Genomic DNA, 24,084 nt, shown 5'->3' with positions numbered 1-24,084 from the left:
GTTCTTCATAAACGATGGAAAGAGCATGAATTACAGAGTCAGAACCAAATTCAAATCCTGGCTTAATAACTATACACAGGCAATTTGGTTTATCTTAACTGAGCTGTGGTTTCCTCATTTATAACATGGGGCTATTAATGCCTGTATTAAATGGGTATATAAAGAATTAAATTTCAGTAGCCAAGACATACAACCCAAGTACCAATCAACAGACGATTGGCTTAAGAAGATGTAGTGTGTACGTATGTATGTATGTAGATGTGTGTGTGTATATATGCATATATACATATATGCTTTTATACACACACACACACACACACACACACACACACACACAGGGGAATATTACTCAGCCATAAAAAAGAAATAAATATTGCCATTTGCAGCAACATGGATACACCTAGAGAATATTTTACTTAGTGAAGTAAGTCAGACAGAGACAAATATTATTTGGTATGACTTATATGTGGAATCTAAAAATAATATAAATGAATCTTTATATATAACAGAAACAGACTCATAGACATAGAAAACAAATTTATGGTTACCAAAGGGTAGACAGAGGGACAGAGGGACAGATTAGGAGTATGGGATTAACAGATACAAACCACTATACATGAAGCAGATAAGCAATAAGGATTTACTATATAGAGCAGGGAATTATATTCAATATCTTGTAATAACCTGTAATGGAATATAATCTAAAAAAAAAACTGAGTCAGTTTGCTGTATATCTGAAATGAACACAATATTGTAGGTCAACTGTACTTCAATTTAAAAAAAGAATTAAATTTATATATAGTAGTTAGCATGTGGTGGATTCTTGTGAATGTTCTTTTTACAGCCTAAGGTGTTGCTTTACAAGGGATCTCTGGAAGGGTTTGGTTATCTGTACTTGCTCTCAGCATATGATGGTCTGAAGAATTTTGTGTTTGTTTGGATGCGTTTTTACATAGTTCTTACTAGCTTCTCTGAAGGGTTCATGACTCCAAAAAGATTAAGCATCAGTGGCTAAGGAGAGAAAGATGCACTGTTATGAGGCATGTTGGTAGTCTAAGAAAGCTTGGGAGTTTTGTTTTATTTATTTTAAAGCAACCAAAACATTTCCCCCCAATTCTTCAAAAAGTAGTTGGGTTTTTGTCCGTGCATTCATTCATTTATTTATTTATTTATTTATTTATTTATTTATTTATTTATTTATTTATTTATGGCTGTGTTGGGTCTTTGTTGCTGTGCGCTGGCTTTCTCTAGTTGTGGTGAGCAGGGGCTACTCTTCTTGTGGTGCGTGGGCTTCTCATTGCGGTGGCTTCTCTTGTTGCAGAGCACGGGCTCTAGGCACACAGGCTTCAGTAGTTGTGGCTCGTGGGCTCAGTACTTGTGGTTCACGGGCTCAGTTGCTCCGTGGCCTGTGGGATCTTCCCAGACCAGGGCTTGAACCCATGTCCCCTGCATTGGCAGGCGGATTCTTAACCACTGCACCACCAGGCAAGTCCGTCAGTGCTGCTTTTAAAGCAAATATTAAGCCTTAAATTTCTAGTAAAAACATAGAAATATAGATCATAGATTTTATTTCTTAATCAAACTTTTCTTTCAACAACGTTCAGAGGACAAAAACAAGACCCTCTGAAAAAATAATTTGCTATCCTGGTTAGTACTAACTCATTGATAACTGTTGATGTAATTTTTAATGACAAAACTCAAGTTCAGGTTCAAAAATGAAATTTTCCGTTTCTTGAATTATGTGACATATTGTTAAATTTATAGTAGTTTACTTACGGATTCTATTATTTAGAGTGATTCAAATATGTCATTTAGTTTTTAAAAATTTCAATCCACAGTTTAGTAACTGGCATGTTAATAACTAAAGTTTAAAGTTTATTTTATTTTTTTGAAAAGTATTAGATGCTCTTCATGTCATATAAGTTATAGATTTTAAGGGTCCGATTTTTGGTTCTTTTAATGTATTTTCCCCTAGTTTTATTGCGATATAATTGACATACAGCACTGTTTAAGTTTAAGATGTATTTGGTTTATTTTTCATTACTTTTGAGATTTATCTTTCTGTATTACATTTTGGCAAAACTAAAAAATGTAATAACATTCAGTGTTGGCAAGAATATAGGGGAAACAACCACTCTCATGCCCTGTTGCTGGGGAGTATATTGATACGGTACTTTAAAAAAAAGAACATTCATTCATTCATTCCACGCCTGGTCTTAGTTGCAGCACGTTGGGTCTTTTTTATTTGCGGCATGTGGACTTCTTAGTTGTGCCATGCAGACTCTTAGTAGCGCTATGCATGTGGGATCTAGTTCCCTGACTAGGGATCGAACCCAGACCCCCTGCATTGGGAGCACAGAGTCTTACCCATTGGACTACCAGGGAAGTCCCGATACCATACTTTTTAAATTTTTTTATTTTTGGCTGTGTTGGGTCTTCGTTGCTGTGCGCGAGCTTTCTCTAGTTGCAGTGAGCAGGGGCTACTCTTTGTTGCAGTGCATGGGCTTCTCATTGCGGTGGCTTGTCTTTGCTGTGGAGCATGGGCTCTAGGCACGTGGGCTTCAGTAGTTGTGGCACACGGGCTCAATAGTTGTGGCTCGCGGGCTCTAGGGCTTAGTTGCTCCGTGGCATGTGGGATCTTCCCGGATCAGGGCTCGAATTCATGTCCCCTGCATTGGCAGGCGGATTCTTAACCACTGCGCCACCAGGGAAGTCCCAGATGCCGTACTTTTTGAGAGTAGTTTGCTTGTATCTGTCATAATTAAAAATGGTCAATTCCTTGATTCCGCACTGTCACTTCTAAGAAACTATCTTACAGAATACTTGCAAGTATATACCAAGATATTTGTGTAAGATATTTATTAGAAGTATAGATTCCTGATACGTTCTTATTGGTTCTGACTCAGTATGTCTGGGTATTTTTTAAAATATCTTTATTGAGATATATATAACTCACATATCATACCATCCACCCATTTAAACTGTACAATTCAGTGGTTTTTGATATATTACATTATTAACTTTTTAAAAATTGTTGTAAAATATATTAATATAGAATTTGCCATTTTGGTCATTAAGTGTAAATTCAGTATCACTAATTCCATTCACAGTGTTGTGCAACCATCCCCACTATCTGATTCCAAAACCTTCTTATCACCCCAAACAGAAATTCTGTAACCATTAAACAATAACTCTGTATTGCCCCTCCACTAAGCCTCTGGTAACCTATAATCTACTTTCTGTCTCTATGAAATTGTCTATTCTAGGTACCTCATATAAGTGGAGTCATACAATGTTTGTCCTCTTGTGTCTGGCTTATTTCACTTAGCATAATGTCTTCAAGTTCATCCATGTTGTAGCATATACCAGAAATACTTTTTATGTCTGAATAATGTTCCATTGTACGTTTATACCACTTTGTGTTTATCCATTCATCATCTGTGGACACTTGGATTGCTTCCACATTTTGGCTATTGGAAAATATGCTGCAGTGAACATTCGTGTACAGACATCTGTTTGAATTCCTGCATTCTATTCCTTCGGGTAATATACTTAGGAGTAGTATTGCTGGATCCTATGATAAGTCTGTATCTTTTTGAGGAATTGTCAAACTATTTTCCATAGCACCTATACCATTTCATATTCCCACCAGCGATGCATGGGGGTTTCAGTTACTCCAAATCCTCATCACTGCTTTTTATTTTCTGTGTGTGTGTGTATATGTGTATGTATGTGTATTTTAAATAATAGCCATCCTAAGGGGTATGAAGTTGTATCTCACTGTGGTTTTACTTTGCATTTCCCTGATGACTAATGGTGTTGAGCATCTTTTCTTGAGCTTATTGACTATTTGTATATCTTCCTTGGAGAAATGTCTGTTTAAGTCTTTTGACTGCTTTTGAATTTTGGATTTTTTGTTGTTGTTGCTGAGTTTTCAGGGTTCTAGATATAGTCTAGATATATGAGTTGCTAATATTTTTTTCCCATTCTGTGGGTTGTCTTTTTCCTCTCTCTTGATAGTGTCCTGATACATAGACGTTTTCAGTGTTAATGAACTCCAATTTGTCTGTTTTTGTTTTGATTTTTTTTGTGTGTTTTTTTTTTTTTTTGCGATACGCGGGCCTCTCACTGTTGTGGAGCACAGGCTCCGGACGCGCAGGCTCAGCAGCCATGGCTCACCGGCCCAGCCACTCTGCAGCATGTGGGATCTTCCTGGACCGGGGCACGAACCCATGTCCCCTGCATCAGCAGGCGGACTCTCAACCACTGCACCACCAGAGAAGCCCCAATTTGTCTGTTTTTTTTTTTTTTCTATTGCCAGTGCTTTGGTGTCATAGCAAAGATATCACTGCCAAATCTAACATCATGAAGATTTTCCCCTATGTTGTCTTCTAAGGGTTTTACAGTCCTGGCTCTTACATTTAGGTCTTTGAGAGATTTTCAGGTATCCCTCTCACCCTGAACTTGCTCTCTGAATTCAGAAACTGATTAAGATAGCAAGAGATACTTCGGACATGGGAAACTCATATAAAAAATTTAATGTATACGAGTATGGATATTGGACTAGTAACTATTATTTTGATTAGGTAATATACTCCTATGATTCAGAATTTAAAAGATAAAAAAGGAAACAATGAAACATTGTTACCATCATTACCCTTCTCTCCCCTCAAATCCATTTTGGAGTCTCCTTTTAGGCAATCATGTGACAACCCCATGCTAACTATGATAACTAGCTAAGCAGAACAACCATTTCTCAACCAAAATGAAGAAAAACTGTTCTGTGTATTGAAATTGTCTTGGAAAATAAATAAGAGCAAGTTGTTTGGAACCAAAATTGGTGCAAAGAAGCTTCCAGGAACAAAACTACAACATCAGTGCTTTTGATATCTCCCAGAAATATATTATATATATATACAAGCAAATGCAAGTAATCCCTTCCCCCCCAATTTAAAAATATAAATGGTACTATACTGTACACACGGTTTTGTGTCATTGTTTTTTCCACTTAAATAGTGTGTTAGCATATTGTGGAGGATTTTCCTGTATGAAACTAAGAGAGCTTCTTTAGCCCTTTGGAATATGGGTGACGAATATTTTTTTTTCCAGTTTGTCATTTGTTTTTAGACCTTGCTTATTTTTTATTTTGCCATGCAGAAGTCTTTAGTTTTTTTACTGAATTTAATTAATCTTTCCTTTTATGGCTTCTAGAATTTGACATATAACTAGAAGGGCCTTCACTCTTAAGTTTATAAAAGATCTCCTTATATTTTGTAATAGGAGTTTTTTAATGTTTCATTTTTTCATTATTATTATTTTTGGCCGCAGATCTTAGTTCCCTGGCCAGGGATTGAACCCAGGTCCACAGCAGTGAAAGCTCAAGTTGTAACCACTGTACTGCTAGGGAATTCCCTTATGTTTCATTTTAAATATATAAATATTTGATCCATTTGGAGTTTATAATGATGTGTAATATGAGTTGTGGATCCAAGTTTATCTTTTTCCAAATAGCTGCAAGTTGTCTCAACCCTTTTATTAAGTTTTTTTTAGTCCTCAGATTTGAGACACTACCTTTACCATACACTGAATTTCCATGTGTACTTGAGTCTGGTCTGATTTCCCACTTTGTGTCATTGGTCTCTATTTGCCAGCATAATAGTTTTAATTATTATGTTTCATATCTGGTAGGGTTAATCCTTCCTCATTACTCATATTTAAGAGTGTTCCTTGCATTATTGCCTATTAGTTTATAAGCTTTATGTGATTTTTAATAAAAATAGAACTTTTTTCTAGAACTTGTCCAATTGATTATAAAGTTCATATTTTGTTCATCTTTGTGGTTGAACTTGGAACCTAATTGGTTCTCCTTCAGAAGCTCTGAATTTGCTTTGCCAGGAATTAGGGTGTGTTAGTAACACCTTTCCTGGGGGAGAGCCCCGTTTTACCCCTAGGCCATGGATTGGTATGTTTACCCTCTGGGCAACTACGCCTACTTAGATCACCCTTCTTTTTTCTTTTCTTTTGGTACCCTTGGAGATTTTTCTTACTTCCTGTGAGGCCACAGTGCAACAAACTTGGCATCTTATGCTGGATTGAGTTATTTTATTGTAGTAGACGGACCTTTATGCTATTTAGCCTGTCTTATGGCTAGAGTAGAAATCACCTGATTGTTTTATAAGAAATACGTTCATTATTAATTTTAAAATAGATTTTCCTGTCTCATTTTTGTTTTGTCTATGGTGGAAAGGCATATTTTCTTTTAAATTTCCTGTAAAAATTTGGATTTGGCTGTCTTGCCAACTTCATGTTGTGTCTGTGTCATTTCATAAGTTGTCAGAATGGTATAGTCATTCTTCTGCAGTATTTTAGAAAGTGAAAGTAGGGAAGTCATTATATTTACTTGTATTTATCACACACCAACTTAAAAGGAGAAGAGGCAGTGTTAAAATTTACAGCTGTAATTATAATTTCCCTGCCAAAAGATAGTTTTCTGTTTAGGAAAAAAATGAGTGTGCTGACTTAATAGATTATTTAAGAAACAGTCCTTTGGAGATGTAATTTTGAGTTTCAGTAAAGTGATTTTTATGGAGAATTATTAAAACCCTCAGTGAATCCAAGTATTCTAATTAAGGTCTGTTGGCCTAAGATTTTATTAAATTATAGAACTGATAGATTAATGTAGGTTCTTTAGTAAGAAAATATACAGATAATAACAGTTATCTCTGTTCTTGCTCCGTATGGTTAATTTGCCTAGCAGTCTTTAAATTGTTTCACACAAATTCCAATTGTTTTGAAATGAAATGTTGAGGAAAAAAATGAGTTTGATATTACTTAGGTTTTGGCTTTTCTTTCCTTGGCATACCTGTTAAACAGCAGTAATTTATCAGGTTTTCTGAATATAGTAGTTCCTTTAAATTGTGCCCTATATTAGATTAGCCTGATTTTAGATAAAATAGATAAAATGTATATAATTTTAATTGAGATACAATTCAAATACCATAAAATTCACTCTTTTAAAGTGTACAGTTGAGAGGTTTTTAGTATATTCAGTATATTAGCTACATACAGAGGTGTGCAACGATCACCACTGTCTAATTTCAGAACATTTTCATTACCTTAAGTGTGTATTTTTATTTTGTCTATTACACTTTAGAAAACTAATCATAGGACTAATATTTTACTTTGTACTTTTCACAAAGGAGGGTCACATTTTGTATCACTTAATTTTGAACATAATCTCTTGTCTAGACTCATAACATTCTTTTATTTATTTATTCCTCCATAAAATATTTGAGTGCCTGTCATGTGCAGTAAATGAGTAATTATGATGTAATATGATAACTTCCATAATAGAAATACATATGGAGTGTTTATGGAATCAGTATTGTTGGGAGAAGGTAATGAGCAGGAGAATATGCATGGAAAGCTTTACAGAGGAACTCATTTAAAATTAGATGTTGACATCTTTGTTAGAAATTGCTAGAAAGAGAAGGACTTTGGGGGCAAAGTAAATAGTAAAGGGCAAAGGCGGTTTTAACATGTCTCCTAGATGTTTGTCAGTTGTGCTGTAAAACAAGAATTTGACAGTCCTTTAGTGTAGGTGAGTACTAAGAAAATAATAAAGAATGGAAGACAGGTGGAGAACTTATCACCTCTTCGTATTGCACTCAAAAATTTAGGGAACCTCCACTTCACTTTTTGTCTACTTTTTCTTTGTATCAGATTTTTGGTTGAAGTTTTTTTCTCTGATCTGACTTACAAAGTAAGTTTTAACCTGAAAATCATAAAGTGTTGTTTTTAATGCTATAAGATTTTATTTATCTATCTATCTATTTATTTATTTATGGCTGAGTTGGGTCTTTGTTGCTGGGCGCGGGCTTTCTCTAGTTGCGGAGAGTGGGGGCTACTCTTCCTTGTGGTGCACAGGCTTCTCATTGCGGTGGCTTCTCGTTTCGGAACATGGGCTGTAGGCGTGCGGGCTCCGGCAGTTGTGGCTCACGGGCTCTAGAGCGCACGCTCAGTAGTTGTAGCGCACAGGCTTAGTTGCTCTGCGGCATGTGGGATCTTCCTGGACCAGGGCTCGAACCCGTGTCCCTTGCATTGGCAGGTGGATTCTTAACCACTGCACCCAGGGAACCCCAATGCTATCAGATATTAAAGCAGAAATTGCATGACCATACCGATTTGTTCGTGGGATTTTTTCTTTCTTTTTAAAGTTTTGTGATCCTGTTTTATATTAGTATTCCTCTTAGAAAGGGGAAACATTTTAAAGTTAAAATGATTGATTTTTGGGAAAGTTTTTCTGTTTGAAGAATTTAGGATTACTTGTAGTAAGTAGGAACCCTATCATTTATAACTGTAATGTTAAATATTACCAAAGTTATAGTACCTGAATTTTATTTTATAAATCTGTTAATAGTGAACTACCTTGGTCTTCATACAGTGGTGAAAGTCAAGCAGGAATAATATTGGAGCAGATTGGTAGAGCTTTTTGAGGACACAGAACTGCAACAGCAGATGGCATTAGAGATCAGGTTTAAGGATGAGTTGCAGGGATTTAACTGTTAAGGGGGGAAGGGAAGTGAGGTACATTGAGGATTCAGGGTACAGCTGGCAAAGCTCAGAATGACCCTTGGGTGTTGTGGTCTGTTTAAAGGTATATGTGTATTTTTTTTTTGAAACCAACTATTTCAAAATCTAGCAATTAAGAATTCTCTTCAAAGAAGAAAGGGAAATTTTTGTTGTATGCAAGATAACTCCTTCTTCCCTCCCCCAGCTAAAAGCTGGAAAAATATGAAGGTGTCATACAAGATCTATTTAATATAGCCTTTGCTTCTTCATTATAAATAAGTATCACTTTGCACCAGCAAGTGCCTAATGTTAGATGTTAAGAGAGGTATATATGATTGGGTAAAGACCTACCAGGGAAAGGGGCAATAGTTTGCATATTAACTGTGGCTTCCTTGGAACCCCTCAATATAAATATGAGTTTTTCTCCAAGCTGGATTTATGGTGTTCCTAAAGGCTTTGGTTTCTCCAAAATCTGTTAGCTAAATTGAGAGAATACCGATCAGTAAAAGAAGGTAATGTCTCAAAGATGTCAGAAATAAGTAATGTTAATGAGAAATAGTGATGAGAACTCACTCTTTAAACAAAATAGGTTTTGAACTGTTAAATTTGGTCTTTTCCTACTCTTTTTATTTTTTTATTTTATTTTTATTTTTTTTGCGGTACGCGGGCCTCTCACTGCTGTGGCCTCTCCCATTGTGGAGCACAGGCTCCGAGGCCATGGCTCATGGGCCCAGCCGCTCCGTGGCATGTGGGATCCTCCCAGACCGGGGCACGAACCCATGTCCCCTGCATTGGCAGGTGGACTCTCAACCACTGCGCCACCAGGGAAGTCCTCTACTCTTTATTTTTTAACAGCCAAGTCCTGATATGCTATGTATATGTTACCTTCATTTTTGGAAAACATTTCAAAGTCAAGTATACATGCTTGCAATAAAGTTCTGCTACTATATTAGGAAGTCAGAGTTTAGGAGGTGCACAAAAGCATTTTGACAAAAACTCACAAATGGTAAGTATATATACGAGAATATTTTAGCTGTTTTTAGCCAAGCTACATAGAATTACTAACATCTGAGTATATATGTGAAGGCAAAAAGACGATCCTAATAACTGCAGGATTCAGTAGTAATCTTCACTGTAAAAACAGTGAAACAAGATGGAACCTGCTTCTGAACCCCACCTTTTCATTTTTTGGCAAAATTGCTGAATGTGATTATCTTGTAGTTCCTTGTCTAGCCCTTGATTGCATGGGTAGGGAGTTACAGAAGACTGCTGAAGAAATCACAGGTAGATACTGAAAATTACAAGCCAAAGGCAGGGGAGCTTGGTAACTTCTCTTGTTTGGTAATTATGACCGTTAGGAATTCTCAAACAAGTAGAAATTTTCCTAGGCATACTTGGTGACATTTTTTCCTTCTTTTTCAGCTTCGAAGATAAAGATGAGAAATTAGAAGAATAAATTTAAGGTTACTAAGTTCCTAAATAACAAGCAAAAAGAAAGAAGTTTCAGTATACAGTAGAGAGAGGAAGTAGGATGAGGGAGTGGAAAGAGTTAGCTCAGATGTCACCCAATTCTTTTTTTTTTTTTTTTTTTTGCGCTACGCGGGCCTCTCACTGTTGTGGCCTCTCCTGTTGGGAGCACAGGCTCCGGACGCACAGGCTCAGCAGCCATGGCTCACGGGCCCAGCCGCTCCATGGCATGTGGGATCCTCCCGGACTGGGGCATGAACCCGTGTCCCCTGCATTGGCAGGCGGACTCTCAACCACTGCGCCACCAGGGAAGCCCTCACCCAATTCTTTGAATGTTTCCTGAATCCTTGCAGGCAGAGTTAGTTAATCTAACCTCTGTGCTTCCACTGCATATATTTCTCTGTTTTTAACACATATCACATTATATTGTAATTATTAATTTGTCTTTCTTTGACAAGTGAATGCTCCTTAAGTGTCAAGGTAACCTTTTTAGTTTTTGCATTTCATGATCAACATGGAACATGCTTTAAAAATGGTTCAATAAGGGACTTCCCTGGTGGGGCAGTGGTTAAGAATCCGCCTGCCAATGTAGGGGACATGGGTTCAAGCCCTGGTCCGGGAAGATCCCACATGCTGCAGAGCAACTAAGCCCGTGCACCACAACTACTGAGCCTGTGCGCTCTAGGGCCCACATGCTGCAACTACTGAAGCCTGCACGCCTAGAGCCTGTGCTCTGCAACAAGAGAAACCACCACAATGAGAAGCCTGCGCACCGCAACGAAGAGTAGCCCCCACTTGTCACAACTAGAGAAAGTCCACGTGCCACAACGAAGACCCAATGCAGCCAAAAAAAAGTTCAGTAAGATTATGGACTGTGGGTTTATATCTGTAAGCATAAAACAAATACTACCACCACCACCAAAAATACTGCCCTTAAAATATAGCTTGGGGATAAGAGAATATGTTTGCCTAGTCCGAAGATGGTGCTTGTACACATAACTTTCATAACTGAACTACTCATAAATATTTTCTCTTCTTTCATTTACTGAAAGTTTATGTTAAAACTTTTAGGTCTTTTCAAAACAACCTATAGGTAGTTAATTTTAAGAAGTAAGTATTATTGGTAGTAACGCTATGACTTGTGGCTGTTCCATGAATTTCCTGGTAAGGCACAACTTTGGTTACTACCCTTATAATAGGTCAAACAAAAACTTTCCTTTAAGTATTTTGTCACAACACAGAGTGGTGAACTAAGTTGCCTATGTTATCTTCATTTAAAAACAATCCCACATTAGGCTCTTAGTTTAAGAAAACATTTTTAGTAGTCAAATACCTTTTGAATGCATTTAGCACATCTTAGTGACTCATCCACTTAAAGGTGATACCAGATTGTTACCAAGCAAGGGCTCTGTGCCCACCAGAAAGCCAAACTCTGACAGCAGGTGTTTGCAACAAAGTAAGCGCTTATTTGCAGGGCCCCAAGCAAGGAGAATGAGCAGCTCACGGGTTGGGTTGGTGATAAGGTAACAGGGTGATGGGTTGGTGATAAGGTAACAGGGTGATATTCAGAAATCCCAGCCTTCTTTTTCCAGCCAGTCTGGGGTCTGTAATGCTTGTGGTCAGCATGTAGTCACCATCTTCCACCTGGGTGGGGCATCTTAGTTTTTAAAGAACAACTCAGAGATATACACCAGATTGTTATCTGTATCCCTTCAGGAGGAACTAGGAATCCTGTGACCCTATTGCCCTAATCCCTGTGACCCTATTGCCCTAATCGTTAACTGCTTGAGCCTACTCTTTGGAACTCCTGGAAGCCTAGGAGACTTTTTTTTCCCTACAAACAAGAAACAGGGACACGGAGGTGCTTTTGTACCCAGGAAGGCTCCACAGGGTCCTGCTTGGTTTCAGTACCCCCTTTTCTTTGGTACTCCTCAGTCCTGAGGGGAACAGGAGTGGGACAAGAAAGGGAATAAAGTTTTGGATAGAGAGATTAGTCATAAACTCAGTATGAACTTGGTTTTAGGGAGACTTTGTCTCCAGATGAGCCCACGTGAAACTGTTTTATTCTTACTGCTATCTGGTTTATGTTTACCCAGTGCCTTTTTTTTTTTCAACCAGTTTTCTTTGTGTTTAGGCTCCTTAGCTCTTATCAGTGAATTTGAGACTTGCTAAATAGAAGATGGTCACATTCTTTTTACCTGTAACTTTTGAGCTGAGTGCCATCTGTGAGTGTAGTCTTATACCAACTTATGAAAAGGTCCGGAGTACAAGTCCGCATTATCCCACTGGAATTCTGTTGTCTTACCTTCATACTGATTGATTGCTTTGGAAGCTGCTTGAGCTAGAATTATTTTGTAGTAGAGAAGAAGAGAACGGTTGGCATAGAGCCCAGCTTCTCCAGGGCAGAGGCTATTATGCAAATTCTCCCAGATCTTCACATTTCAGTAAAGCCTTCTTTTCTCCCTTTAACACACACAAAACAGACTGCTAATGGGGCAGCCACGATCTCCTAAGCCTTGGAGACAAAACGAGGAAGGTGCCACTCTTTTCCCAAAATACCATCAATTGTAGAAGCATATGCTTCCATAAATGGAGGGGAAGAGCAGATCCCTTCTATTGCACTGTATGGCTTCTGTTATAAATGTACCAGGAAGATTAAAACTACCATAATGAGTTTCATCAGGTTCAGCCTCAATTCTTGCTTTCATTTTGTAGTAGAAACTTCTCTAATCAGTGCTGCTTCTGGCTGATTGAGCAGTTCACTTCCTTTTAAAGTGTAGCATGTTAGGGATATGTGCTTGAGTCTCTATTATGGTTTGTTTTAATGGTGTACATAATGAGGTATGGTAAATGTGAATGTTTCTCATTTCATTGTTGATCTTGCTAATGGAAAAAGTCATTATTGAAACAAATTGATAGAAGGCATAACTTCCTTAGTACCAGAGAATTAAGCTTAAGTATCATCACGTTGACTCACTAATTCACATGCTGCTTTTTATGGTTGTCTGTTCATATCTTTATTTCATTTTAATGACTGTAAATCATTCCAGAGATGCTCACATATAGACTGCTCCATACGTGCACATTGCTAATAAATTCTGAGGTACAGCTGCAGAGAAATGAATGAAGAGTTTTGGGGAGACATCAGAATTAAAGGCCCTATATGATGAGATAACAAACTTTTATGAAACTTCATGAGTAGGGACAAAAGGTTGAACACATGATGAAAGAGACGTTTCTTCCTGCCTGACCTCACTTTGTGAGTCTAAACCACTGAAGACATTGTTCTAAATTGCCCCTCTTTCCCAATTAGTAGATAGGGATTTGGGGGGTGAAATCCTGAGAGAAAGAGTATAGATTAATTTAGATATGTGCTATGGTGGTGATTTTACACTTTAGGAATAAACTAGGTGTAAAGAAGAATCTAAAGACTTTGTTTCCTCTGCTGTTGATACCTGGGACAGATTGGCATCTAAATGTTCCTTAAATTATATTCAGTAGCAAGAAGAGCTACTCCATATTATTATTACTATTCTTTTACTATAATATTTTCTGAAGGAATTAAACTTCCTGTAGTAATATGTTTTGGTTGACTCTTGATTGTAATAGGGGCGATATAGTAAGAATGAGCTTGATTTTGGGCTTCAGTCCAGAATATAGAGTTCAAGTGCAGCACCTAATTAATGGTTTTGTAATTTAAGAAAAACCCATAGTGGTCTGCTTTTGAAAAGAAAAATTTTGTGATTTTATATTAAAATACTTGACTTAATTATCTATATGTTAAATTTTCTTTAATAATTTATTTTGGGACTCCTCCCCCAACCCCCATTCTCAGATGTTTTGGTTCTCTCTTTGACTGTATGTCACAAACTTAACCTTTGCACATTTCTTTTCTTTCTTTTTTTTTCTTTTTTTTTTGCGGTACGCGGGCCTCTCACTGTTGTGGCCTCTCCCGTTGCGGAGCACAGGCTCCAGACGCGCAGGCTCAGCGGCCATGGCTCACGGGCCTAGCCGCTCCGTGGCATGTGGGATCTTCCCGGACCAGGGCACAAACCCGTGCCCCCTGCATCAGCAGGCGGACTCTCAACCACTGCACCACCAGGGAAGCCCTTCTTTGCACATTTCTTGAAGATGTTTTCTGAATATTTTCATAAGTAGACTTAAGATTCTTGCCTTACTTATAGCTCTAATTTTTAACATAGTTCTGCAAGTAGTTTATGTTCCATACAATCACTTGGGAAAAATTTGTCCATAAGCATTTTTCTTTACAGTTTTTAGTGCTTGTCCTAGAATTTGCAGTATACATTTACAACTAATCTAAGTCCACTTTAAAATAACCCTGTATTGCTTCACAGATACCTTATAATAATAAAATAACACAAATTCCTCCCTTTCATTCCTTGTCTCTTGTATCATTACTGTCATTCATTTCAGTTATACACAAGGATATACGTACACATCATACATTTTTGAATATGTTGTTGCTATTATTTTAAATACACTGTTTTCTGTTAGATCAATTAAGAATAAGAAAAGTAGGGAATTCCCTGGTGGTCTAGTCTAGTGGTTAGGACTCTGTGCTTCTACTGCAGGGGGCATGGGTTCAGTCCCCGGTGGGGGAACTAAGATCCCACATGCCACGCGGTGCGGCCAAAAAAAAAGAGAGAATAAGAAAAAGAAAAGTTTTTATTTTACCTTCACTTCTTCTTCTCCAGTCGTCTTTTTTTCTTTATGTAGATCCAAGTTTCTGACCTATGTCATTTTCCTTCTCTCTAAAGAACTTCTTTTAATACCTTGCAAGACAAGTCTACTGGCAACAAATGCCCTCAATTTTTGTTTGTTAGAGAAAGTCTTTGTTTCTTCCTCACTTGTAAAGGATAATTTCACAGGTTACAGAATTCTAGGTTATTTTTTTCCTTCCAACACTTTAAATATTTCACTCCACTCTTCTTGCTTGCATGGTTTCCGAGGAGAAGTTGGATGTAATTCTTAGTTTTGCTCATCTGTAGCTAAGAAGACAGTCTTTAGTCCTATGATTAGGTCTCAATCTTTTGGTTAGCCTGTACCTCTAGACTGTAAACTTCACAGATACTTTTCGGTGCCCCCTCCCCTCTTAGGTAGGACAGGATAGCTAGAGTGGGCTAGAGTTGGATCATTTCCTCCCCCAGATCAGTTAGGCTTTGTTAAATCCCAGCAGGTTAGGCTCTGGTTAATAGTTTCTCCTGAGGGCAGACCTTGTTAGGAACCAAATGGTGTGGCATATTTCAAAGTGGTTCATTTTCCCCTCCCACAGCGGGAATTAAGAGGGGACTTTTCTCATCTTGCGAACCTCTCAGAGATCCAGGAGATAAAACTCATAAAACTGTGGGGGAATCACAATAACTGAGTCCTCCTGGAGTTTTCAACTCTCAAACTTGTGTACATTGAGCAATTTGTCAGAGTTCAGGTTTCCCTACCCTAGCGCTCACTCATTCCACCAGGGTCTCAGCTTATGGGTTTCTGCTCTGGTAAATGATGATTCTCTGTCAGTCACTGCATTTTGGGGGCAGTAGTTTGCTCTGTGACCTCACTTCTATTATGGATATAAATGGTTGATTTTTAAGTTTGTTTAACTTTTCACTTGTTGTTAGGACAGAATGGTAACCTCCAAGCTTCTCCATAAACCTGTAAGCAACAAACATTGCAAATAGAATTGTATATAATTGGTTTACAAGAGGATGAAATTGTGAATTTCCATCTACATCTCAGCTTTCATTGTATGCAGACTAGTTTCAAAATCTTCCACGTAATAATAGAATGATAGGAGGAACTTTCCAGCACATATCATGATGAATAAAAATGAATATATAAGGCACATCACTGTTTTAGTGGGTTCCAGTAAACAAACTACTTTGAATAAGTTTTCCTGTGTTGATATTGTTATCTATAGAGTGTAACTTTAAAGCTTTTCTGTGTTCAGGTGCTCTTTTTTAACATGTAATAAGGCTATGCCTTTCTGTTTCATTAATTTAAGTACATGACAAGTTAACTTCAGAATCTCTTAGTATAGCAAGAATGATGAAAATAGCCTACTATATTTCTGTTTACAGACTAATTCTGTAACTGAAATTCTATGCTATAATTCTCTAAACACACAACTTGAGGACCTGAGCAAAACATCCTATTCTTAATTCCCAAATCATAAGTTAGGAGTTCATAAACTTCACTGTGATTGTTCTGATAACAGTATCAAATAATAATTTAAATTATTTTTCCTTTTTTTTAACTGATTTTCCTATTCTATACAAATTTTTTTTTCAGTCAGATTCATTCTGTTGTTATGGCATGTGAGTTGCAGATATCTTTCAGCAAACAATCAAAACAGAATTTTAACTTTATCATCCCTTGCTGTCAAGCATGCATGTCTGATTTATGAGATACAGAAGTAGCATATTTAATTATATCATTAACATTTTGTTCACAGCAGGGTGAGATATTAGGAACAAGTTTTTCAATAAAATGTTTTCTCAAAAGAACTTTGCAACTTGAGCAAATCTCAAAATTTTTTTGTCATCAACTACAGAGAATGATTGGCGGTTTGTAGAAACACTTCAAAAAGCTTATTCAAATTTTACGCCTCATGAATCGTCTCCATAAAGACATTTTAAGGCATTTAATTTTTTTGTATGGAATGAGAATAACCCTTGTTTAAGATGTTTTGTTCTCCTTTAACATTTTCTTCTTTTTTATACTATTTCTTATTATGTCTAGATTAAAGTTGAATTACAGTGGATAAAGATGATTTATTTTGGAGTTTCTCGTGTGAAATTTTGAGCCAAATTGACGTTTTGCTTTTATTTAATTTTCCCACAATGTGAATAATTCCCAAATAGTAATTTTCTTGAAAGGCTCAAGGATTGCTGAGAGTAAAATACTTCACTTAAAGGTTAATACGTTTAATGTTATTTAGCTTAGTGTACTAAAATTTTAGGAAGATTAGAATTATGATATAGAGGACTTCCCTGGTGGTCCAGGGGTAAAGATTCTGCCTTCCAATGAAGGGGACGCGGGTTCGATCCCTGGTCGGGGAACTAAGATCGCACATGCCATGGAGCAACTAAGCCTTTGCACCACAACTGCTGAGCTCATGCACCTCAATGAAAGATCCCACGTGCCTCAATAAAAAGATCCCACATGCTGCAACTAAGACCTGACGCAGATAAAATAATAATAATAAATAAATCATAAAAAATTATGATATAAATGCAGTTCTTATTATTCTGTCTTATATGATTATTTAAATTTTATTAGCATTTATTTACTTATTTAATATATTTATTTATTTTTGTCTGCGTTGGGTATTCGTTGCTGAATGTGAGCTTTCTCCAATTGCGGCAAGTGGAGACTACTCTTCATTGTGGTGAGTGGGCTTCTCACTGTGGTGGCTTCTCTTGTTGCAGAGTACGGGCTCTAGGTGCGTGGGCTTCAGTAGTTGTGGTTTGCAGGCTCTAGAGCGCAGACTTAGTAGTTGTGGCACACGGGCTTAGTTGCTCCACGGCAGCATTTATTTACTTAATCTTAAAATAATGTTTATACACATCTAGATAACACACTCTTAATATTTATATTGCCAGTCAGTTTCCTCGTTTATTTAACTATGTGATAGTTTTTATTTTAGACCATGAAATTAACAGCTTTTATAATCATAAGTATTTCAGTACTAGTTATAGTTTTACAGTAACACCTATACCTCAACTTCTTTATTAAATGTTACCACATGATAACCATAAGGAAATTCTTCACTCCATGTTTCAAATAGAATGCTCACCTGTATTTGAAAGTGAAAATTCAAATAATACCATAAATCTGAGTGGCATGCCTTGTTTGTATTACTAACAATGTTAAACTAATTATAATTGGTAGTAATCTATTCTATCATGTTGATTATTCACAAGTTTTGTGATGCCAGAAATAACATGGGAATAAGCATTTACTTATTTTAGTTTTCTGGCCACGCAGCGTGGCCCTTGGCAGTGATAGCATGGAGTTCTAACCACTGGACCGCCAGCGAATTCCCAGGAATAAGTATTTGGTGGTTTGGCTTTCCTGAGACTGAAGTCAAACTTGGTAAAAAATCTGCCTTCAAGTATTAATTCATAATATCTTTTATTTATTTATTTTTTGAGATATTGGAGGGTTTTTTTGTTGTTACTTTTTAAAAAAATACATCTCAGTCTTTTCCTTTATATATTTCTTGTTACCTTTCTCCCGGAAAAATTACCCCTACCTAGAGAAGGACTAAAAATTTACCTCCAAATTATTCTAAGCCTATTCAAGGTGGGCAGTCGGGACTAGGATTCTTCAGGGTCTGTACCCTCAGTGAGCCACCTCTTAAGAAGAGCTCACAATTCGAAATGAAAAAACAAAGTTATTGAGGGACTTCCCTGATGGTGCAGTGGTTAAGAATCTGCCTGCCAGTGCAGGGGACACAGGTTCGAACCCTGGTCTGGGAAGATCCCACATGCTGCAGAGCAACTAAGCCTGTGTGCCATAACTACTGAGCCTGCACTCTAGAGCCCGCAAGCCACAACTACTGAGCCTGCGTACCACAACTGCTGAAGCCCACGCACCTAGAGCCGAGCCCATGCTCCGCAACAAGAGAAGTCACTGCAATGGAAAGCCTGCAAACTGCAACGAAGAGTAGCCCCCACTCCCTGCAACCAGAGAGAAGGCTGCGCATAGCAACAAAGACCCAACACAGCCAAAAAAAAAAAAAAAAAAAAAGTCCAGGCAGATTTTCAAAAAGAAGCCAATGAAATATGTATTCTAGATGTGAAAACTATTTTCTTGATGAAAAATGCATTCGTTGACATTAAAAACAGTGAATAATTAGTTTAAGCATCCAGTTTAGACACAGCTGTGGAGAGAATAGTGAACTAGAAAATAGCATTGAGAAAATTACCTAGAATGTAGCTGATCCAGAGATGTCAAATATGATACGAAGAATAAAGAGAAGATAAAGGATGGTAATAGGAAGTCCAGTATGTTCTAATGGAGTCCTGAAGAATAATTGAGGAGATGTAATATTTGCCAGGTAATTTTCCAGAATTGATTATTTATGAAGGACAAGTTCTGAAAAGGATTAATAAAGCTATATGTACACTGAGACACATCTTAGTGAGTCTGTAGAGTATCAAAGACAAAAAATCCAAAAAAAAATGAGAATTAGATAAAGGAATGACAGTTAAGCCAATATTAGGCCTTTAAACATTGATTAAAGGAAAGTAGGAAATCAATTATATCTTCAAATACTGAGAGGAAATAACTGCCAATTCATAATAGAGCTTCCTCAACATGTTTTAGCAGGATAGATTGCAGATTTAGTAAGATACTGTTTCCAGATATTTTGCTGGGAATTATAAAAACATAAAGTCACCTTCATGAAAATGACGAAGGGTAAAACAACAATACAAGAGCTTAGGAAACAGGAGAGACCTCTAAAGGCACCCAAGGAGACAAATAGAGGGGAAAAAAATCAATTATATAAAAGTAAAAGCAGCACATGTAAAAGCAGCACATGTGAAAACAGTGAGAAAGAAGGAACAAAATGGAAATGACCAAAGTTTAAAAGGATGGGAGAAGTGTGATATATATGGGAAAAAAAAGAAAATACAACATACGCATAATTGATATCTTTAAAGAAGAAGGCAGAAATATTGATTTAGATCAGTCTTAAAGCCATAATGTAAGGGCATTTTTCACAAATAACAGAAAATTCATGAAAACAATTATTATTAGACTTTATCAGTAAAGCTAAGAATCTCTTTGTGAGCCAGATCAAAGGATGAAATTACTTCGTAAGGATAAAATTCAAGATGTTCTCAAACATCAAAATCCAGAACCAAAGAACAGTGGAGCAAAATCCATAATGTCCTCAAATTGGACAGTTCATCTATACCAAAATGATAGTGACAAACATTTTTGAACACTTGAAATCAGGGAATGTTTTTCTCATTCTTCAAGAAACTCTAGAAAACAACCTTCAATCTTTTTATTAGCCACAGAGGAATGGAAAGGCTAAACAAAGGGACTGCTGTTGGTTTGTAAATTAATATACAATGTGGAAATGAGAGAGAAAATGAAGTCATTTAAGTATGTACTGATTTCTTTATTATAGTAGGAGTCAGTGTCATTTGAAGTTGGTAAAACTGATACAGTAAAAAACTGATACAGTAAAAAGAATATGTCTAATTGGATAGTGAGGCAGCAACAGGAAGAATATGGTAATTTAATCACTGCTAATAGTAGAGTCAGCAAATATTGAAGGCTAAGTATATTATGTTAGTCTTTTGAACTTCTCTAGACCAGAAATATACATGTTCCAGATTTTTTAATGCAACCAGAAAACAAGCACATTCCACCTAGTTAAAAAAAAATGTTCAGGCTGTGAAAGGTCAGAGTAACAAAATATGGTATAACTGATTCACTTTGCTCTACAGCAGAAACTAACACAACATTGTAAATCAACTATACTGCAGTAAAAATTTTTTTAAATAACAAAATACGATAGTGTACTATTAGTCTACTAGGGTTGTCCTAACAAAATATCACAGACCAGGTAGTTAAAAACAGGAAACAGAACTCACAGTTCTGGAGTCTGGGAGTCCAAGATCGATTTGCCATCAGCATTGGTTTCTGATGAGGGCTCTCTTCCTGGCTTAGCGGCAGCCACTTTCTCACTGTTTCCTCCCATGGCCAAGTGTAACAAAAGAGATACCTGAGTGCTCTCCCTCTTCTTATAAGGACACCGTTTTTATTGGAGTAGGGCCCCACTTTTATGACCTCATTTAACCTTAAGTAAAGGCCTCCTTAAAGGCCCTCTCTCCAAATACAGTCACATGGCCATTAGGGCTTCTACATTTGAATTTGAGTTTATGCAGTTCAGTCCATAACAGATGGACACTCACAAAAACTGAACATACATACAGTAAGCTACCACAAGAAGTAAAAATAATATTTTCTGATCACAATGCAGAAAAACTAGAAAGTAATAAAAAACAGATATTAAAAACTTTATGGTGGGGCTTCCCTGGTGGCACAGTGGTTGAGAGTCCGCCTGCCGATGCAGGGGACACGGGTTCATGCCCCGGTCTGGGAAGATCCCACATGCCGCGGAGCGGCTGTGCCCGTGAGCCATGGCCGCCGAGCCTGCACGTCCGGAGCCTGTTGCTCCGCAACGCGAGGAGGCCACAATAGTGAGAGGCCCGCGTACCGCAAAAAAAAAAAAAAAAAGCAAAAAAAAAACACACAACAACTTTATGGTGGACTTCCCTGGTGGCGCAGAGGTTTAAAATCTGCCTGCCAATGCAGGGGACACGGGTTCGAGCCCTGGTCCGGGAAGATCCCACATGCCGCGGAGCAACTAGGCCCGTGAGCCACAATTACTGAGCTTGCGCGTCTGGAGCCTGTGCTCTGCAGCAAGAGAGGCCGCGATAGTGAGAGGCCCGCGCGCCGCGATGAAGAGTGGCCCCCACTTGCCGCAACTAGAGAAAGCCCTCGCACAGAAACGAAGACCCAACACAGCCATAAATAAATTTAAAAAATTAAAAAAAAAAAACAAACTTTATGGTCTGGAAATTATCAGCTCTCAGAATTTGTAGAAAATAAAATAACTTTTGATTTTCATGGAAAGCTGTATTTAAAGGGAAGATACCTTTAAATATTAATTATATTAATTAAAAGGAAAATAATAAAAATAAATGGAATAAATCATTCAACTCAGTAGTTAACAAGAGAACAAAATAATCCTAAGAAAAGAAGACTGTTTGAGAAACATGAAGGCAGAAGCGAACTAGAAAACAAAGGCAGTAACTCTCCAAATAGTGGTTCCTTTGGGGGGAAATGAAACATATTTAGCAAGTCTAACCTGGAAATAAAGAAAAATGAGGGAAAACAATATATAAAATAAGTAGTGCTAAAGGGCAAATAATTCAAGATACAGTGGAAGTTAAGAGGAAACTATAAGTAATTTGTTTGCTTTTAATTATATGCAAATAAATGTGAAAAGTGAAAATGATTTTTTAAAAAAGATAATTTACTAAATCTGAGTTCAGAAATCAGAAAATTTTAACTGACCAATCACCATAAATATAATGGAGAAGTCCCTCAAAAAGCTACTACTGTTGTCAAAAAATGCTGGTCTTAGATGGCTTTAGTTTAATTCTGTAAAACTTCAGGGAAAGATAATTTCAAAATGATTTAAATGTTTCAGAGCATACGAAAGGAAGGAAAATGAGTATAAAATTAATCCTAAAAACTTACAAAGATAGCACAAAAAGGGAAACTACAAAATAATCTTGCTTAAGCAAAAATTCAGGTTCTTCTGAATACAGGTAAGGTTCACTTTAGCTTACTTTTAAATACATATGCAAGGAGGACGACACACAGTCCATTTTATATTTGTTGAATTAATTGAAGGTATATTACTCTTATTTAATTATATCACTGCTTAAGAATATACATCGATAATTTTTAGTGATAAAAACTTATCTTTTATAGTAAACAGTCTGTATAGTTCTATAATGACTTCATTTTAGTCTCAAGGTTACAAATAATTCCTTGGAACTTTAAATCTTTATATGTCAGAGCAAAATCTTTTGCCTGTCTTACCAAAAAGGCTTAATTAAGCATATCTCAATTTGGGAAGATACAGAATAGATTTGCTTTACACTTTATAGAAACAAGTTCATAAATATTCACTTATCTTTACTGAACGTTGTGATATCTCTGTGCCTGTCTTCTTAAGGCATTCCGTGTCATTAACAACTGATAGCTAAGGCTGACAATCTCTGAGTTCAGTTATACTTTCCTGAGTTAAAGAATATGGGCTTAAAATTTTCTTTTCCTCATACATAGGCATTATGATGCAAAATGCTAAGTAAACTACCAGCATACAATTTCAGCAGCACATTAAAAGAGCTATGCATTATAAAGGGACAACACAAGCAATCCTTTTGGAATTGGGTAAAGGGTATACTGGACCTCTGTTTCATATAATTACATGTGAATCTACAATAGAGCTATATACCATTATGAACTGTGTTTTTTCCCCAGGAATCCAAAGGAGTACAATACTAGGAAATATGTTACTATAATTAATTATACTAATAGTTAAAAAATAAAATAGGTATTTCCTTAATGTGTTAAATAGAAATATGTAAAAATATATAATGTATGTAAAAATATAAATGTATATATGTACACATATATATGTATACACATATGTATAATGCTTAATGAGGGGACACCAGGGCATTCTCATTAGACTGTCGATGAAGAGAATACCCTTTTTCATCACTGGTATTTAATAATGTTAATGAGATACTAGTTAATAAAATTAGAAAATAGGAATTAGAAGGATAAAAATAGAAAAGGTAAAACTACTGTTACTTGCAAGTGATGTTATATACCTTGAAATCGCAAGAGAATCAGTCAAAAAAAATAAGAGAATTCAGTGAGGTAATTGACTAATAGAGAAATAAATGAGAAATCAGTAGCCTTCATACAAATAAACAGAAGTTAGAAGAGATTCCATTAGGAAAGAGATGAAATATCTAGGAATAAACTTAACTATCAGGGTTTAATATTTAAAGGAAGAAAGCTTCAAAACACTAGTGAATTTTGAACAAATAGAAAAGCTTAAAATGTTGTTGAATAAAAAAATCATAAAGGTGTCCGTTGTCCCAAAATTTCATTGCACTTTTTTTTATTGTGGTAAAATATACATAACGTTAGATTTACCTTTTTTACATGTACAGTTCTGTGAGCACTAAGTACATTCACACACCATCCATCTCCAGAACTTTTTCAGTCTTTCCCAACTGAAATTCTGTTAATTCCTGTTAAATAGTGACTCCCTATTCCCCCCATCCCATAGCCCCTGGTAACAGCCGTTTTACTTCCTGACTCTCTGAATTTGACTTAATACTCTAGGTGTCTCATACAAGTGGTATCATATAGTATTTGAATTTTTGTGACTGTCTTATTTCATTGAGCATAATGTCCTTG

At 36.7% G+C, this 24,084-nt stretch overlaps 1 protein-coding gene across 3 annotated transcripts in view; it reads left to right on the top strand.

The window, feature by feature from the left end:
* Window positions 1-24,084, top strand: part of ASH1L (ASH1 like histone lysine methyltransferase) — a 217,150-nt gene that overhangs the window by 27,453 nt on the left and 165,613 nt on the right. The gene's annotated exons all lie outside the window — the stretch shown is intronic.

This window comes from Delphinus delphis, chromosome 1 (assembly GCF_949987515.2).
Source record: "Delphinus delphis chromosome 1, mDelDel1.2, whole genome shotgun sequence".
Taxonomy (NCBI): Eukaryota; Metazoa; Chordata; class Mammalia; order Artiodactyla; family Delphinidae; genus Delphinus; species Delphinus delphis.
Note: the sequence above shows the minus strand (reverse complement) of the source record. Positions and strands in the feature narration are given on the sequence as shown.